Consider the following 16,638-nt stretch of genomic DNA (forward strand, 5'->3'; position numbering starts at 1 on the left):
TGCAGTACTAAAGATCCTGGGAAACATATTTCCTTGCTTAAACTGAATAGTCACTTCTTGCCCTGCAGCCGTAGACTAACTGCTTTGTTCTTTCTGGAGTATGTATCCTTACTCCAACTCAAGTCTGCTTTTTAACTCCACTGAGTGCGATCATCCCTCCATGACTCTTCACCACACATGCTTCACATGAAAAGAAAAGTTGACTTTTCTGAAATACAGGGACATTCAACCAAACCTAGGACCTGAATAAGATTTGTAGAGTATTTATGTATAAAAAGGAGCTAAAAAATAAGAATCCAGCAGCTTGAAGTAGTGTCCTTTTACTCTGAGGTTGTTTTTATTCAGCATACGGTGCCTAAACTCTACTCACAGATTGTTTCTCAACAGTAAAATGTGGCCTTGAGACAGTGTGTGAGGTGGAGAGAGGTGGCTCAATATGGAGGGAGTGTAGTGTTTCGAATGCCTCAATACAGCATTGATTAAGTATGGCATATATGTTAGTCTCTTTATTTGTTTGCTGCAAAACTCAGGGCCATTATTTGAACACCTTTAAACAACAGATGCTACAGATGGAGACAGCTTATTTTATTTTGAGATTAAATTAATTTTGATTATTTATTTTATTCAGCATCCTACAGGTCAGTAAGTGTTTAGGGTAAGAGCTGGGTTAAATAAAGTCTTACAAGTGAATTTTGACATTAAAGCTTTTCTGTTGAAACCTGAACCACAGGTTAAGACTTCAGACTGGCTGAAGGTTCCTAATTTCAGCCCTGTTCGGACCCCTGATGGGTCTCTAACCTGGTGGATGTTAAAGGTAAAGTCACTCACTGTGTAAGGTATGTGATGGCTTTTGGTTTAAAATTTCAGTTTCGTTCCTGTTTCCTCATCTTTCTTTTGCATACACATTTTTGTTTGCATTGTGTCTCCTGTGCGTCCTCTGTCCTCCTGCCCTTTGACCTTCAAGTCAAGCTCCAACGTCTCAGTTCCTAAAATGCATCTGGAGAACAGGAGGCTTGTTGAAGGAGCTATAATCAAGTATATTAAGTGCATTATTTGCAGAAGTGTTTTCACTTTTAGTACAAAAACAAGCTATGGTGCGCAGCTGGACTATCTAACTTGTTATAAACGACTTCAGTTATTTAAGGCGTGATCGATCCTGCTTGCTGTCCTTCATGGTTTCCTGATGACTTTAACCATCTGATGTATGAATCATCATAGTTGATCACCATAACTGTGACCCTAAATTGTGGCAAAACTAAATATTTGGAAAAGTAAATAGTTTTTGATGTCAGTTAGAATAATTATTATCTTTTGTCCCATAATTTCCAATCAACTTATTAAAAACAAAAGTATTCTTCAGTTAGTTTCAGCATCAGAATTGGCGGGCATTCCAGATGAGAGACGATGACTTCAGACAGTATATAGTAAATATACTATATTTAGTATATATATTATATATATTTTTTAAATATATAGTATATATAAAAAATGTATAATGTTATATCGCACCATGATGTTAACTAAAGGTTGGACCTCAATGCAGAAAAACTGTTTATATCTCAAATCATAAAACATAGCCGAACTTCAACAAAACAAATTCATGATGCAGTTGTGCCACACCCTATATTTACTTTACCATACAGTGAAAATCTTCCATTTTGTTAAATGCCTTTTGTCTCTGGTATCTTTGGTAGGGGCTACAAAGATGTGAGCAGAGGGGTCAAGGATGTGCAATTATGGGAAAGGGGGCAAACTTCACCTGCCTCTGTTGTTACTATAGTGCAGGTACTTTGTGCCTCAGTTGTTATCACCTTCTGTCTTTATTTGTGCTTCTCCTTAGGTTTTTAGATTGTGCCTCCTTTGTCCTCCTGTGACCTGGAGTTCACTCTGTGTTGAAAGATGTCTCAGCTCTGAAAATCACAATTGGACAGTGGAGCCCTCATCAGAGGGGCTATAATCAAGAATGCTCAGGTGTATTATTTGTGGTTGTGATTTTACTCTTGACACATAACAGAGACGTGTGTGTGTTTATAAAAAGGTCAGTTTTTTCCCCTGTTGTAGCACATTGTGAATTTGGGTAGCAGTTGAAATCAGTCATAAATATGGGTGATCATAAAATAGAGCAGTAATTTCATAATCTAACTATACCAAGCTTCATATGTCGTTGGCATCACTAGGAAAGAAATTCAAATGACAAAATGAGGGTGAAAAACTCATTTCAGATGCCAACAGGTTTTTTTTATGCCTGCTGAACTCTGTCGGTATCTTCAGCTGATAGCAGCACCAGACTGCAGGCAACACGTTCTCACTCCCAAGGCGTAACATTTTACGCTAGGTGACAAATCATCAGAAGATTACGTTTTCGGCTACCCAACACCTTCCTAAATGACGACCTCTGAAAAATGAGGAAATATGAGAACCGTCTGGACTCAATCTACACATGTTCGTTCCTTTTCTTCAAATCGTTTGGAAACACGCTATTTAACGTCATTAAAGCCCAGGTTAAGGTCAGGAATAAGGTTATGGTTACGGCTAGGGATAAGGTTAGGTTTAGAGCTGGAATACAGGGCTGGAATGTCTATTACCGTGGGAGCATCATTCCACTGGATTTCATCCATAACCCCACGCCTACCATAAGGAAGGTAGGCGTGGGGCGTGACAAAACGTTGGCATGTTACGCCTCGGGAGTGAGAACGGGCTGAAACACATGGGAAATTACCTGGGTTTATACTGTTATGATTTGATAGCTTATTCATTAGCTGTAACTGAAGATATATGTAGCATTTCAAGCTTTGTCATCATATATGGTGGTCTGTCGGCTGGTTTGTCAGTTGTTGAACAAGACACGACACACAGTGTGCAAAACCACTGTGTTACACAGAGCTCTGTTAAAACGTTTGAGTTGGCAAGTCAGATAATTTGTGAAGAAACAGACTGAATTTGCTATTATCACACAAGCAAAGTGTACGCCACATTATTTCTAAAGGATCTTGTTTCCACGTAACTATTTTAATTCAGACCATTTTCCGTTGTCTTCTTCGAATCCAGAAAACAAACACATTTCACTCACTTTGTGCCCAGAGTGCATCATTTGCATTTGAACACACCGTGTTCATTTCACATCATTTCATCAGCTCTTGTTACTTTTATTAGTGCAGCTCACATCTAGCAGCGAGCTCTAAAGCAGACAAGTATTTGCACACTCTTTTTCCTGCTAACCTGAACTCATCTAGCCCAGATGTATGTACTCATGCTTCAGTATTCCATTACTGATGCTGTATTTAGCAGTACACTTAATGATTATCACATGTGTCATGTAGGCCTTGAGCAGCTCAGCCCCTTCAGCTTTCCAGCCTCCTAATTCTGGAGGGAGCAGGAAGTGTGGAACCAGTAAAAGAGTCGAATGGTTAATATTTGGACAGTTTAGGTCATCAGGAACACATACTCATGCTGTGGTTGCTGCTCAAGTATGTAAATACGATCGTGGCTCAAGAGTTGGGTGTGCATCTTATAATCGGAAGGTTGCTGGTTCGAGCCCCGGCTCAGACAGTCTCGGCCGTTGTGTCCTTGGGCAAGACTTCACCTTCCGCCTACTGGTGATGGCCAAAGGGGCCGATGGCGCGATATGGCAGCCTCGCCTCTGTCAGTCTGCCCCAGGGCAACTGTAGCTGCCTTCACCAGTGTATGAATGTGAGAGTGAATGAATAGTGGTATTGTAAAGCGCTTTGAGGGGTCCCGAAAAATGCTATATAAATGCAACCCATTATTATCAGATCAGAAGAGCAAAAGGAAACTGTTAAATGTTGTTGGTGATTGTTTTTGAGGGTGAGAATTAACTAAAGTGGATGACCAAAAAGCTGAACAAAAATACAGCGGTTTAATTTCAGGGGTGTAAATGACTAATTGAGGAGAACTGAGAGATCTTAAAACGTCTTGGCATATCACATGCATAAGCAAGGAAACGCCCCTGAATATTCACGATTCTCCACCTCATGAATCGTAACAAGCATCCACATGGGAAGCGATTCGCGCCAATGTGATGACTGGAAGCCAAGAAAAATGTCCAGTCCTTCATGGACAACAAGTCCAGTATTCAATCTCTCTAACAAACCTTCGGACTAATCTGGAAACCCATCAGCTAGTCTGCTAAATGGAAGTGAAACATATAGTAAATAGTGAAATATTGGGCAAGCTTTCTGCAGTTTCCCTTTTAATCACAACATTTCCTCCAACAACATAGGCAGTCAAGTTTCAGTTTGGCACATTTTTTCCTATTTTCATGGCAAAATGGAGACTGCTCTTCTCAGAAGAGAAAATGAACTTTAAAGTGTGATCAGTACATCTACATCAGATAGTTTAAAAAATAAACAAACACACATTTTAAAAAACATTTAGAAAATGTATTAAAGTTTATAAAACGTATAAATTTGCTTAAATGTCATCGAGTGAAACATGTACTTCATCTCAGCACACAGATTAAGGTCAGTTAGAGATTACAGATACTCAAGTGTATAAAGCACAACTGTCCACAAAATCAGTTTCTTCCATTCCAACTTCTTTAACACGATGAAGAGCTGTCTGAGGATTCAGGGAGAGTAAATGGTAAATGGCCTGTATTTATATATCGCTTTACTATTCCCTAAGGACCCCAAAGCGCTTTACACATCTACAGTGGGGCAAAAAAGTATTTAGTCAGCCACCGATTGTGCAAGTTCCCCCACTTAAAATGATGACAGAGGTCAGTAATTTGCACCAGAGGTACACTTCAACTGTTGAGAGACAGAATGTGAAAAAAAAATCCATGAATTCACATGGTAGGATTTGTAAAGAATTTATTCGTAAATTAGGGTGGAAAATAAGTATTTGGTCACCTCAAACAAGGAAAATCTCTGGCTCTCACAGACCTGTAACGTCTCCTGTAAGAAGCTTTTCTGTCCCCCACTCGTTACCTGTATGAATGAATAATAATAATGGATTGGATTTATATAGCGCTTTTCAAGGCACCCAAAGCGCTTTACAATACCACTATTCATTCATGCTCACATTCATACACTGGTGGAGGCAGCTACAGTTGTAGCCACAGCTGCCCTGGGGCAGACTGACAGAAGTGAGGCTGCCATATCGCGCCATCGGCCCCTCTGGCCAACACCAGCAGGCAAGTAGGGTAAAGTGTCTTGCCCAGGGACACAACGACCAGGACAGAGAGCCCGGGGATTGAACCGGCGACCTTCCGGTTACAGATGCGATTTCCAACCCCTGAGCCACGGTCGCCCAGACCTGTTGGCACCTGTTTGAACTCATCATCTGTATAAAAGACACCTGTCCACAGCCTCAAACAGTCAGACTCCAAACTCCGCCATGGCCAAGACCAAAGAGCTTTCAAAGGACACCAGGAAAAGTATTGTAGACCTGCACCAGACTGGGAAGAGTGAATCTACAGTAGGCAAGCAGCTTGGTGTGAAAAAATCAACTGTGGGAGCAATCATCAGAAAATGGAAGACATACAAGACCACTCCCTCGATCTGGGGCTCCACGCAAGATCTCATCCCGTGGGGTCAAAATGATCATGAGAACGGTGAGCAAAGATCCCAGAACCACACGGGGGGACCTGGTGAATGACCTGCAGAGAGCTGGGACCAAAGTAACAAAGGTCACCATCAGTAACACAGGGAATCAAATCCCGCAGTGCCAGACGTGTTCTGCTGCTGAAGCCAGTGCATGTCCAGGCCCGTCTGAAGTTTGCCAGAGAGCACATGCACTGTAAACCCGAATAAGTTACCAGAACTCAAAAAAATTGAGGCAATCGATTGCCTCAATTTTTTTGAGTTGATCAACTCAAAAGCCAAATTTTTCCAGAACATAAAAGTTTGGATTACATGGTACTTGTATCTTTTGAGAACGGTCAACTCAAATATTTGCAGTTAATATGACTTAAAGTTTCAAGTTTACAAATTCAAAGAAATAAGTTCACAGAACTTATAAAAAATAAGTACACAACTACAACATTTTTATGTTAACAAAACTCAAATGTTTATTAGTTTGTGTTGTCATTATTTTAAGTACACGTTAGTCAAATATGTTGACTACTTGATACTTAAAAACATGTGACCCAAAACTTAAAATTTTTGAGGCAATTGATTGCCTCAATTACACTGAGTATCGGTAACTTAATATGCAAAAGTCATAAACATCTGCCATTGAACAGTATCTTGCCTGCTCCCTTTTAGCACTATGTTGAAATTAAATACATTTAAAAAAAAAAAAATTACATAAATTAAAAATAATTAACAAAAACATTTATAAATTAAAATAAGTAGACCAAAAATTGTTTAGTCAGGAAAACTGTCAGAGTAATGAAAAATAATAATTAATAATATCAAAATGTGCTTTTGGCTCTCTGGCTAATATCTGAATAAGACAACAAGGCAGCAATTTGAGTGAATTACAATGCTATTTGTTTTACATTAACCAGTATCAAACAGTGAAATTTAGGTCATCTTGCGCAGCCCACAATGTTTTGGAAATAGTATTACGAAAAACATTAAAAACATACAAAACATTAGTGTTGCTTTGCATTATGTTAATGAGAACAAAGGCACGTTGTATAGTTTGGACCTATTGGCTGAACACCTGTAGAGTAATCTAATAATGTTTTGAGGCATTATTTAGATGAAAGGAGAGAACTTTGAACTAGCCTTTTATAATGCTTCACCCTGCATCCTTCTTTCAGATGAGTTCCTACATAACCAAGTCATTCTTGAGGGTCTGTAACCTGGGTGACAGTTTACCACTTTCTAGACCAAATAAAATCTTTTGAGTAAATTCTAAAGTGTTGGTCAGGGCTTTGGGGTAGCTGAGGTGAAGTGCATAGATCAGTCCAAACATTACTAGGAAGGCTTCACCAAATCTGGGGAGACTGAACACGGCATCACTTTCAATGACGACAGAGATTTTCACAGGTTGGTAGTGAACTGGACTTGTTGTGTGATGGTCACTGATGACAGTGAAGAGGGCCACTTCAACACCATCAAGCTCCAACTCATCAGATTCGTCCTGAACTAATGAAAAAGAGATACTAATCACAATCTAACCCAAGAAATACAACAGACGACATATAATTCCTCATTTTACCAACTCCCACTGAGATCCAATACCTCTTTTACAAGGGAGACCTGAGTCTCACTGTAAGAGGTGAAAAACAGAAGATCCATGTTCTGCACACATAAATCAGCTAATTCACCAGAGAATCAAGTGGTGTGAGATAGACTGAAACTAAGCTAAAGGAAATACACAGGAGTAGACTAAACAAAGGTAAGTCCAAACAGTGCATCAAAATACATGTTTGTACTTTGATGCACTGTTTATATACACAGTAGTATCTGTTAGATACTTAAGGACACTCACAGTGCAGGTTCTGAAAAATCCAGAGACATCCTCATGCAGATAGACAGGAAGGGCGTGGAGAACGGTAGTGCACTTGGTGTGGATATCATGGATTTCCTATTTCCAGATAAAAACAGAATTTTATATACTGGTGAGTTTACTGAACAACAACAAAAACAACAGTCAAATCAGAACATATGTCCACAAATAACCTGTTCACATCTTTAATACAGTCAGACAAATAGCAAACACAAAGTGGAGTAATAGCAAAATTCAAAAAGCTCATTTAAATCATTGAACCTGTCCAATGTTCCACTGGTTCAACCTATGAAATGTGTAACAATCTATTATTACCTGTTCATTGTGAATTCTTAGAATTTCAACCAGGGCATCTGCTGTCTTCCCAGTTTTTGATGCCCTGGCTGAATAAGGTCATCAGTCGAGGAAGATGGCGGTCAAGTTCAGCGTAGAATGTATTGGGCAGGTTCTGATTTGTAATCCGCTGAAACTCTGCATACAACTACAGCAGAAGGACAATACAGTTCAATTTGAAGAATCTCGCACATCTTTATAAAGCAGCAAAAAGCTGCCACATGAGTAAGAATTACAATTTTCATTTTAAACACAGCTGATCCATATTACCTCAGACTCCATTTTTAGAGCATGCCAGAGGTCCAAGAGCTCCTTCACAACCCTAACCCTGCACATATAGTTTAAAATATAGCGTTTCTAACAAGAAAACTGCTTGAAAGCACTCTCACTGCAGACAGGCATCTCCGTTGTGTAACTGCAGGGACAACGGGCTTGTTTGGACCCAACTATTCTGAGTCATGAGAGGGGGTTTAAAAATTTAGAGAGATTAAAATACTTTGTTTCATACTAGGCGACCGGGCGCCACCTCTAGAGCAAGTAGTATCTAACTTTTTAAACAGCCTGAGACCCTCATTACAACAACTTAATGCTAGCTCTGCAAGCGCAAAGTTTCCTTCGGGGAGAGCAGCAAAGCACATAAAAAACACGGACCGACATTTCTGCTATTCTTTTCGACACGCACCCAAAATACAACTAAATATTCGTATTTTAACAATAAACTAATATCAACATTGAAAACTTACTGTAAGTCCAGTGATGCTAGTTGCTGCCGTTAGGTCCAACTTTCTCCAGTCGTCCGTGTTGCCTCTTTGGTGCTGTTCCCGCCCATATACCTTTACTTCTTCTGTGTTTCGTATTAATGCTCATTAGCGCCGCCTTCCGCTTCGGAGGGTGAATCAGAGATTAACTCGGAATAAAAATTGATTCCTGCAGCTGCTCAACACTTACGGAAAAAATTAAAAATATATATGTAGGACACAGTGATAAAACAATGAATATTAAAATAAATACATTTTGTCTTCCACTAATGCATTTAAGACAATTTGATTTTACTTATTTGGTGAAACACTTTGAGATTTTATTGTATTTTAGCATGTGCTACATAAATTAAGTTTATTATTAAATCCTACCTACTTGAAACAACAAAAATAACAGGACTTTACCATTCTTATATGTCCTAACTTAACTGTGTTACGTTGTGCTTAAGTTATTATTTTAAGTGATGCTTACTTAATATAGAAATAGTTAAATTCAATCAAATATTATTAGTTTCATTTACTCAAAAAGAAGAACATGTTATACGAACTTGACATATTTAAGTTAACAGAACTTTTTAAAGACTTTGAGCAGAGGTGGGACCAAGTCATTGTTTTGCAAGTCTCAAGTAAGTCTCAAGTCTTTATCCTCAAGTCTCAAGTCAAGTCTCAAGTAATGTCAGGCAAGTCAGAGTCGAGTCTCAAGTCACTGGTGTAAAAGTCCGAGTCAAGTCACAAGTCTGAAACTTTGAATTTCAAGTCCTTTCGAGTCTTTAAAAAAAACAAACGAAAAAATAATGTTGCAGTTATGCTAAATGTAAATATTAGACCATGTAATTTTAAAATCTGTGTTTTTCTCAACACATACAAAATAGTGAACTTAGAAAATATACACAAATTGTGAAATTGCACCTCTTTAAAATGCAGCTCAATTAAACCTAGCTCCAAGAATAATTTTCACCGACAGTTCTGAGATAAGCTGCATGTTATTCTTGGATGCGGTTGTAGGACCAGCTTTAAAATCGCATGACAAAAATATCATACACATTAAAAAAAACCGTATCACCAACGTAGCCTGGACAACATTTGCTAGTTAGATGAAGTCAGCTATCTCATCTTAGCATATTTATATGCATATTTATAATTATACGGTTCTTGGAGTGAGTGCATACACTCATGAAGTTTAGTAACTTCAGGTCACTGCAACAAGCCCAGGTACAGTTTACCGACGGATGGGTGCAGGACCTTGAAATGCACCGTGTAGAACGAAAGACCATCGTACGTATCATAAGTTTACCAGTCTCACAAATCGTCTTCATAAATACACATTCGTTAACCGTTTATTAATAGGACCTTTGAGCTCAACGGTAATTAATTAGTAGTGGAAATAATTTCTGGTAGCATCACAGAAATGTAGCAGTGACAATAATATATGCTGTAATCGTACTGGGCAATTAGTGATACAAAAAACCTGTTTTATCCTGTGAATGAAAGTATGTGTTTTTGTCAGTGTACCATAATAACAGAAGCGAAACGCAATATTGTGTCAGGATAATTTACTATTTATGCACAATAAATAAAGGAGCATAGCGCGACAATTTCTGTTCAGCGCCAGACTTACTTGTAACCTATATCACCAATTATGTTAAGAAAAATGACGCATTAACTACAACAGCAGACTGACCTTCGTGTAAATGCTTGGAGCAGACTAACCTGTGAGCTGGAGGGTTCTGGGACGTTATATTTGATCTTTGAATGGCTGCAATCCAGGCCACCCGTTGCCTCTTTGTTACTTCAGAAACATGGTTTGAACAATTTCTCTTCAACGACGTAATCCGATAACAACCGATCTCTTTACCCGTCAGCTTCCCGTGGCTGTCATGCGACCGGCTATTGCAGTTAATAATACAACAGCTTCTTGACATTTTTGTGTTTCTTTTTATGGCTGTGTGACTGATTTTAATTGAAAGCCTGCGTGCGCTAGTACCGCTTGCCACGAGTTCCCAGAATCCTTTGCGGTTCTACCCGTGAATGACGTCACATTTTCAATCTCCATATAATATGCATGTTAAATTTTATATTTGGGGTAAAATATCAAGTCTTTTCAAGTAAACCGGTTCAAGTCCAATTCAAGTCCCAAGTCATTGGTGTAAAAGTCCAAGTCAAGTCACAAGTCTTAGAACATTTTTTCAAGTCAAGTCTAAAGTCATAAAATTAATGACTCGAGTCTGACTCGAGTCCAAGTCATGTGACTCGAGTCCACACCTCTGACTTTGAGTATACACTACTTAATCTGTTTAATTACTTTGAACATTCGGGTTTACAGTGTGGATGATACAGCAGAGGATTGGGAGAATGTCATGTGGTCAGATGAAACCAAAGTAGAACTTTTTGGTATAAACTCAACTCGTCGTGTTTGGAGGAAGAAGAATACTGAGTTGCATCCCAAGAACACCATACCTACTGTGAAGCATGGGGGTGGAAACATCATGCTATGGGGCTGTTTTTCTGCCAAGGGGACAGGACGACTGATCCGTGTTAAGGACAGAATGAATGGGGCCATGTATCGTGAGATTTTGAGCCAAAACCTCCTTCCATCAGTGAGAACTTTGAAGATGAAACAAGGCTGGGTCTTCCAACATGACAATGATCCAAAACACACCGCCCGGGCAACAAAGGAGTGGCTCCGTAAGAAGCATTTGAAAGTCCTGGAGTGGCCTAGCCAGTCTCCAGACCCCAACCCCATAGAAAATCTGTGGCGGGAGTTGAAAGTCCGTGTTGCTCGGCGACAGCCCCAAAACATCACTGCTCTCGAGAAGATCTGCATGGAGGAATGGGCCAAAATACCAGCTACTGTGTGTGCAAACCTGGTAAAGACCTATAGTAAACGTTTGACCTCTGTTATTGCCAACAAAGGTTATGTTACAAAGTATTGAGTTGTATTTTTGTTATTGACCAAATACTTATTTTCCACCCTGATTTACGAATAAATTCTTTACAAATCCTACCATGTGGATTCATGGATTTTTTTTTTCACATTCTGTCTCTCACAGTTGAAGTGTACCTCTGGTGCAAATTACTGACCTCTGTCATCATTTTAGGTGGGGGAACTTGCACAATCGGTGGCTGACTAAATACTTTTTTGCCCCACTGCAGTTACCCACCCATTCACACACTGGTGATGGCAGCTACATTGTAGCCACAGCCACCCTGGGGCGCACTGACAGAGGCGAGGCTGCCGGACACTGGCGCCACTGGGCCCTGTGACCACCACCAGTAGGCAACGGGTCAAGTGTCTTGCCCAAGGACACAACGATCTAGACTGTCGGGGGGATCGAGACTGTCGGGGGGCTCGAACCGGCAACCTTCCGATTACAAGGCAAACTCCCAACTCTTGAGCCATGATCGCCCCCCTTATGAGTAGAGCTGCATAAGCCTGGGAAGGGCTGCAAGACTGAGGAAAAGACTTGTGAGAAGGTGACAGCTGTTGCTGGAATCAATCAGAACTGGAAGAAATATAAAATGATCATCAATGGGCCTCAGCCTGGAGCTCCATGCAAGGCCTCTTGGCCAGAGGATGATCATAAGAAAGGTTGTGGATTAGCCCCAAACTACATGGGACAAGCATATTAATGATCCAAAGCCAGCTGAGACCACCGTCACCAGTAAAACCATTGGTACCACACTATGGTACCTATTCGGAACCACGATAACAGGGTTCTTGCTGATCGGAGCTGGCTTGGCCCTGGCTTATCGGAGAATTAAGAAAGCGGAACCGGCTGTTCAAACCCCCCCAAGGCTGCCCGCTGGGATTGAAACGATGGGACGAGGCACGACTTCTCAGAATCGGCTCACTGAGTGAAGCATGGTTAAGACCTTGGAGAAGCTGATGGCTGCCGTGAATACTCAGAATAACACCTCTGAGCGAAAGTTGGATTACATCTTTCAAATTCTCATGAGCTGCTCGCATAAAAGAAAAATCAACAACATCAACATCATAATGTGGATATCCCCTTAGCGTCAGCTGTGTTCTCAAGGCTGGAGCCGAACAAAAACTCCCTGATAACGACTGTGTGTTCAGAATCAATCAGAATCAGAATACTTTATTAATCCCAAAGGAAATTAGGGTTACAGCAGGCAGCACGCTAATGGCGCATGCGCACTTACAAAGGAACCTTCTGACCAACTTTACACAAACATCACATTGGGGAGACATGTCAGAAAGGTAGGCTGATAGGAAAAAAAACAACGAAAATACATACAGTAACATACATAGCATCCGGTCCTGCAGCATGTCTGCACTGGTCCAGTTGACTGCCATCTTCCCCGGTAGGGCACAAGCATCGAAGGCGTTTGGAAAGGGAGGGGGGATCAGTGTGTGCACATCAGTGTATGTGTGTGTGTGTGTGTGTGTGTGTGTGTCCAGAGTTCAGCTGAGACAGTGTCCTTCGTCCCGACAGGCTAAGTAAACAGTCTTCCAGCCAACCCAGGTGGCCTTGCGTGGGATGGGAAGAACAGCCATAACACAGTCATTATCAGGGAGTGATTGTTCGGCTCCAGCCTTGGGCCTGCAGCTGGCGCCGTGATGGGGGTCCGCAATTTTGATATTGATTTTGTAAATTTCCATGCGAGCAGCCCAGGAGAATTTTCAGGCTGCTCTTTAACACTCTGACGCTGGTCTCTCAATCTCCCGTTGGAGAGCCGCAAGCCTCCCCATGATGGTATCAAACTTCTGTTCCATGGTGTTGTCATTCTTTTGATTCTGAGACCTCACAACTGCAGTGATCCGTTCCGTGATGTGTTCCAACTGTCGCTCAAGGGTCTCATTCTGAGCAGGCCTCTCTCTGATGTATCCCTCCCATACGCTCAATGGTGTTATTTTGAGCCTTCACAGCAGCTGTAAGCGTCTCCAAGGTGTTAACCATATTACGTTCGTTGTGAGAGGTCGCGCCTCGTCCCATCGCTTCGATTCCAGCGGGCAGCCTTGGGGGGGTTTGAACAGCCGGTTCCGCTCTCTTATTTCTCCGATAAACCAGGGCTAAGCCAACTCCGATCAGCAAGAACCCTGTTATCACGGTTCCGAATAGATAGATATCTTCAGCGTTCTCGATCGACAGTCCCGCCAGGCACATGACCCTCCAGTTCTGCCACCCGTCCATCGTGTATCTGGCAGGGAAAGTCCCTCCAGGGCACTCGGGCTCTCCCGAGCCCAGACTTCTCGTTGAGAAAAGGGTGTCAATAGCATTCAGAGACCAGTTGATCAAATCCATAATTCTGTTTAGGTTTTAGAGAACGACAGTGAGAGAGTGTTGCAGGGAAAGTAATGCACACGAGACAAGACAAGGACATAGAGGCTAAGCAGGGAAGATAAGGGTAAGGAGGAGAGGAGAAAAGTGCGACCGCCTTCGCTGAGAGTGGGAAGAAAAGTCGTGTTGACTGTTCTTCCCACTCTATGCAAGGCCACCTGGGTTGGCTGGTAGACTGGTTACTTAGCCTGGTAGAGCGAAGGACACTGTCTCGGCTGAACTATGGACATGCACACACATACACTTACACTGATAAGCACTCACACATCCCCCCTCCCCTTCCAATGGCTTCGATGCTTGTTGCCTCCTGGGAACACGAGGCGGGTCTGGGCCCGCGCTGGAGACACGGCGCAGTGGCAGGATGGCTGCTATCTTGCCTGGGATTACTCCTCATCCCCTACCCAACCCTGTTGCTGTTCATGTGCTCTATAATGTTGTACTGTGGACATTTATGTGCTTTCTGTGCAGAGGAGTTTTTTGGTTTGTTCTCATGCTGTCCTCCCAGGAGCCCAGCATGAGTTAGAGGTCTCTTTTTTTCCTCTTGTACTTTCCCATTGTAGTGTACATTTCAGTGTTTTTTCTGTAATGCAACCGTTCTCTGACTGTATCCCCATGTGATGTCTGTGTTGTGTGTGTATGGTCGGGGGGCGGGTTCATTCCACTGCAGGGCAACCTGCCACTGCATGTGGTGAATAAAATTTGAACTTGAACTTGCCATAATAACTGAAATCTTGCAGTGTCTGCAAGATGCCTCAAGAACGCACATGTACAGGCCATCTTAGGTTTACGAGTGAACTATCTAAATGATTCAGAGAAGGCTTTGAAGAACGTGCTGTGGTCAGTCAAGTTAACTTTCTGATATCAACTCAACATGGTGGAGGAAGACCACACGAAAGTATGACCCAAAGAACAGTTAAGCACAGAGCTGGAAACTAGAGATAGCACGATAACACTTTTATGTCCGATACTGATATCATAAATTTGGATATCTGCCAATACCAATATGAATCCGAAATAGTGTATTTTTTAATCAATAAAACTGTTTTTTAATATCTTTCTGCATTTCGTATTAATTCATACTCAAGTTTAAAAAACAAAATAAAACACTAAAGCTATTCTGTTATACCTGTATGCAAAAAATACGCTGTCCCCAAAAATATTTAATAGTTCAGCAATACTGATCAATCTAATAAAATTAAACCTGCACCATCCTTCCTATTCTGTTTTTTTAAAGAGTAGAGAGCGGAAATATTAAGCAACCTAACTAATGGGGTTGCCAACTCCCAGCAAAAAAAAAAAAAAGGGAACCACCCCCCACCCTCCGCCTCGCGATGCTTAATCGACGTAATCAACTTTAACGCAAAAATCACAGAAATCAGTTATTTTTCCACAGTAATTAAAAAGATTCAACTTCTTTCCCTAGCTGCACCAAGGCCGATCAGCAAGCACTCCAGCGGGTGGTGAAAGAAGCTGGCAGAATTATTGGAACAAGTCTGCCAGAGATCAGTAATATCTTCCCCACTCGCTGTCTGAGGAGGGTGCACAGTATCCTGCGGGACCAACATCACCCTGCGCGCCACCTTTTCCATCTGCTGCCCTCAGGGAGAAGGTACAGGTCTATACAGGCCAGAACATCCAGACTGGCCAACAGCCTGTATCCACAGGCTGTGAGGCTCCTGAACTCTCTGCCCCCCTCTCACGGACAATAACCATATCCAACTTCTTAATAGCAATGAACTGGTCTGCATTGGTGCATCATATCTTTATTCTCTTCCCCCTCCTGCCCCCCCCCCCCTCTTTCTTAAATAGATAACTATCATATCTGATATCATATCTCACAGTACAATAATATTGAATGGGTTGCATTGTTGTATTTTGTCATGTTTCTCAGGTCTTTGTCTGAATTTCTACGAACATTATTGCTAAGGATTGTCTTATTGCATTGGAGTCACACTGGGTTAAATATGTACACTTGGGTTTTAAGGGGTATTTATTATTTTCTTCTTTTTTTGGGTTGTATGGAAGCCCCAAACGCAATTTCATTGTTCTTGACAATGACAATAAATAAATACTACTATAAAACAGAATTGCAGACTGCACAGATGGTTCCCAAAGGAAAAAGTACTATAGCTTACTAGGGTATATTAGACTTAACAGTTACTATATACAGTAATGGACTTCTATACATTTTACATCAGATTAAAACTTTGGGTGTAAGATTCAGATAATTATTTATTAAAAGCTAGACATTTTAAATGAGAATAAGAAAGAAAAGTATTTCTTTGTGCCCCCTTTTCCCTGTTAATGCCCTATCGGCCCCCCTGGCTAAACTTTGCTAGATCCGCCCCTGATCTAGGGTGCTGGCAGGAGCTAAATGGTAAATGGTAAATGGCCTGTATTTATATAGCGCTTTACTAGTCCCTAAGGATCCCAAAGCACTTTACATATCCAGTCATCCACCAATTCACACACACATTCACACACTGTACTGTAGGAGCTGGTGAAGAAGACACTGTGTGTGCTGTGAAAATGTTCTTCTAATATCTGCTAGAATAATAGCTTCCAGGGTTTAATTTGTGAAATGTAGGCTTGGCCCCATGATGGCTGCCTGATCATTATTCTTTCTCCTACAGGACAAAAACCCAAAAAAGCATTAACCATAAGCTTTAACTTTTGGATTACTACATGATGTTTGTGATGCCACACATGGCACACAGGGCCTGTGCTGGATGTACTTCACTGCTGATCATCAGTGTACAAACAGGCCCTTTGTTCACCAGCAGGCTTCCTTAGGAGATGTGCATTACTCATGCCTGCAGCTT

The 16,638-nt window shown here is 41.3% G+C and overlaps 1 long non-coding RNA gene across 1 annotated transcript; it reads right to left on the minus strand.

Moving 5' to 3' along the window:
- Window positions 1-5,856: 5,856 nt before the first annotated feature.
- On the minus strand, window positions 5,857-9,010 carry LOC147339517 (uncharacterized). Its single transcript, XR_015130308.1, has 3 exons — window positions 8,499-9,010; window positions 7,405-7,903; window positions 5,857-7,053 (listed from the first exon to the last, which is right to left on the minus strand). It is a non-coding gene; the product is annotated as an uncharacterized LOC147339517 (long non-coding RNA).
- Window positions 9,011-16,638: the final 7,628 nt, after the last annotated feature.

Source organism: Aulonocara sp. 'chitande type north' Nkhata Bay, linkage group LG1 (assembly GCF_057382095.1).
Source record: "Aulonocara sp. 'chitande type north' Nkhata Bay isolate Kocher_YH1m ecotype deep benthic linkage group LG1, A_spYH_male_GT1.1, whole genome shotgun sequence".
Classification (NCBI taxonomy): domain Eukaryota; kingdom Metazoa; phylum Chordata; class Actinopteri; order Cichliformes; family Cichlidae; genus Aulonocara; species Aulonocara sp. 'chitande type north' Nkhata Bay.